This window comes from Anguilla anguilla, chromosome 11, assembly GCF_013347855.1.
Source record: "Anguilla anguilla isolate fAngAng1 chromosome 11, fAngAng1.pri, whole genome shotgun sequence".
NCBI lineage: Eukaryota > Metazoa > Chordata > Actinopteri > Anguilliformes > Anguillidae > Anguilla > Anguilla anguilla.
The window spans coordinates 37,846,455-37,849,796 of record NC_049211.1 but is presented as its reverse complement, the minus strand read 5'-3'; the positions used below and the strand labels follow the sequence as shown (position 1 = coordinate 37,849,796).

Sequence of the window (3,342 nt, the reverse complement as noted above, 5' to 3'; positions counted from 1 at the left end):
CAGAAGAGACACCTTTTGCATTAACCATCTGCGTGCGGGATAGCATCCGTACGCGCGAACTAGGTTAACTAAAGTAGGCGATCCGCCTTTAAATGTCTGCATCTCCCAAAATGACGTCTAACGTTACTTTAGCCTAACCCTAACATTTTTGCATTTCGCCTACTCCTACTAAACGAGGCACCACCTGCGTGTGCGTCCCGTTTTGCCTACTTCTACTATACAAAGCACCACCTGTGCATGCGTCCGACTAAACATTCCTCTCAGATCGTCTGTGAGTGAGTGAGTGACCACAGTTTGCCATGCATAGCCCACGGCGCCAGTTCCTGCACGCCGTGGGAAAAACACACAGACAGTCTATTGGAAACCTGTCCAAGCCACACATCTGAGGTGTCCTCTGCCATATTTTGAGAGAGCACTTGTTGTGTTTGAGTTATCCATCAGAACTTTGAGTCACAGGGAACACTTTCTCATGCCCTTGTATTTTCCCCTTTGAAGACTTCACACTGATCAATGAAAACTAGGTCTTTTGCAACTACTACTAGAACACGTATCCTGTTTATGATAGTGAACGGTATAGACTGAGCTAGGAGATACTGGTCATTTCTTATGCCTTTGTTGCTTTCCATTCCCACATTCTAATGTATGGGTTAGCTTGAGAATTCCTGTGCAGTCTGTGTGTATCATTTGGCCATAAAGATGTGGTAAAAATACTGATGAAATTATCTTTTGTGTTGCCCTTGAATATTTAAAGCAACACACAAGTTATATCAAAAACATTTTAAATGTTTATTTTCCAGCCATAACAAATATGTAAGCATATTGTTTTACAGCTGCGCTATTTCTTCCACCTCTACATACATATATTGCCATTTCCGTGGATTTATATGTGATCAATTTAGTATAGTTATCAATCTAGCATTAGTTATTAATGTTTTTGGTCATTTACAGAAATAATCCATTATGATGGTGTAACAACGGCAGAACTAAACCCGTTTGCTATCACCTTCCTCACCATAGCCAGATAGCAGCTGTCCTGCCATCGGTATTGCAGAGCCTTAGCTGAATTTCACAAAGGTGTCGCAATAATGTCATCAAAGCAATCCATCTTCAGCCTTCATTGTATGTATTGAATGTAGCTTAATGTGCGACAGCAGCGTTCCACGTCCACATCACTGTAATGGTTGTTACAGCACTATGTGTGACCTATAGATAGGCTCACTACTGCAGAATGACACCCTTGAGTGTAGCATCTTCAGGGAAACAAAAAACACACTGTAAAACAAAGAAGCAGAACGTGAGTAACTCCTATAGAGTTACACCACTGACTTTCAGTAAATTAAGGTTTCTCTGTTGTAATTTCACTGTGGACTGACCTACGGCTTCTGTGCAATCAGATGGAAGGAGAAGGGGTGAAAGGGCAGGGGCATCCGTCCTTTTTCTGTGGTTCTGAAACAACCCACACACTTCTCTAAAGCGCCTATGGGATGCATTCACTTGCTTAGCATACACTGCAGTCATCCAGGCTGCAGCTGCTGTTTAATTTAATACTATTGAACACATTTGTCAGTTGTGATATTCTAAAGACGTATTCTGCAGTGTAAAATTTTCAGGTGGCGTACAATTCCCCAAAAGCAATTTCTTAATGCACCAATAAACAGGCTCTGTAAAGTGACTGACAAAAATGGTCTGCTAGTATTTGACTATTTGTTAATTAATAATACAGTTGGCTGAGCCATTAAAGACTACACTTTTTCATAAATGTCTTTCTATATAATTGATATTGGTGCATAATACAGAAACTGTACGGTAAGTTGTGCAATGCTTGCAAACATACCGTGTTGCACCAACTGACTGCTAAGCACATCCTTTTTGGGTAGGCTACCAAAGACTCCTCAGTTATTTCATCTCCTCTTCCACAGCCATTAGGCAGTATGTCTGGGGACTTCTTTGTTTTCTGCTGCATTCAGATGTCCATCTGATTTTATTATTGCATCTCGTTAATTTCACCTAATGATCTAACAGACACAGCTGAAAGCATTTTGTTTGATTTTTACCTACAGACATTCATTAAGTTTGTTCTATAGCTTTAAGAGATGCTGTTGTATTGAATGTTGACACTCAATTTATCATAATGTACAAAAGAAGGCTCTAAACACAGCAGTGTTAAATTTTGCAATTTAAATAGTTTAGGCTAATGTATTACATAGCTTTTCTGTTGAGCCTAGGTAGAATTTTTATTCTGAAATTCTTAGATATTATCTGCTCTCCATTTTGTCTTCACTGGATTCGCCTTTAGTCCATGTAAAACGACCCAAAATGAAAAAATATGTGAGACGGAACATGTGCCAAATCCAATAGATGAAAACATAATGGAATGCTCACGCAATCTTGTTAAGATTTGATGGATCAAACCTCCTTGTGTAATAATGCTTAAGAAGATTGTTTGCATGTTAAATACTGTGGTGTGGGCTGGTCCTTGTCCACACAAGCACAGCTGAGTTTGAGCCAAATTGATGCTCATTACCTTTAGTTCTGCTGATGTGCAAAGGATGATAAATACTTCTACAATTACCAAAGTCTCCCTAAATGAGTAATGACACTGGTTAAGGCAGATTCTTTGTACCATCAAAAGATTCATGTCCCTACTGTCACCATAGACAGAGTGGATAATGAAACATCAGTATGCAAGCTCACAGAGCAGTGGGATTTTACACAATCATCTCTGCCTACACACCCAGCTCCATGGCTGACACGCTTGTCAATACCGTTGCTCTGCCCTGGTTCCTGATTCTTTGTTTGGGTTATGCAAGCATATAACTATTGCCAGTGTCACGCAAGGTAGAGAGATTACACAAATGGCTTCTGGTCCATGTCATATGACATATTTACACTGAGACAGCTGGCAAATGTTCTTCTGAATAACTGGTATGCATGTTGGGTTCCGCACTGTCATTATCACCCACCAAAAACCAAATAAATTCAGTTGTCAATATACGTATAGTTCCCATGCAGGGTACAACCATAAAAATGGAAGTATAATATCCGTACAGTTTAAATACTTACACAGTAAAACGTTCAGTGTTAATTCAGGTCTTACAGAGCTTATGTGAGACCACTACAGCCATAGTGATTGATGTCAAATCAAGGACATGCAGGGGAGGGTTGGAGAGCATAGAAAGTCTCTTACACATAAAAGGGGTGAAAGGTAAAGTAGGCTTAACATTTCAGACAGGCCTCAGGGGCATTTTTGTCATAAAATGCCTTCAAATTCTTTAGCCACAGTCAGAGAGGATGCAGGGCTGACAGAGTTTAGACTGATGTGACGTGATGCAATTAAAACGG

The 3,342-nt window shown here is 40.0% G+C and overlaps 1 long non-coding RNA gene across 1 annotated transcript; it reads right to left on the bottom strand.

The window, feature by feature from the left end:
- Positions 1–820: 820 nt before the first annotated feature.
- Positions 821–1,934, bottom strand: LOC118207170. Its single transcript, XR_004761325.1, has 3 exons — positions 1,835–1,934; positions 1,374–1,446; positions 821–1,272 (listed from the first exon to the last, which is right to left on the bottom strand). It is a non-coding gene; the product is annotated as an uncharacterized LOC118207170 (long non-coding RNA).
- Positions 1,935–3,342: the final 1,408 nt, after the last annotated feature.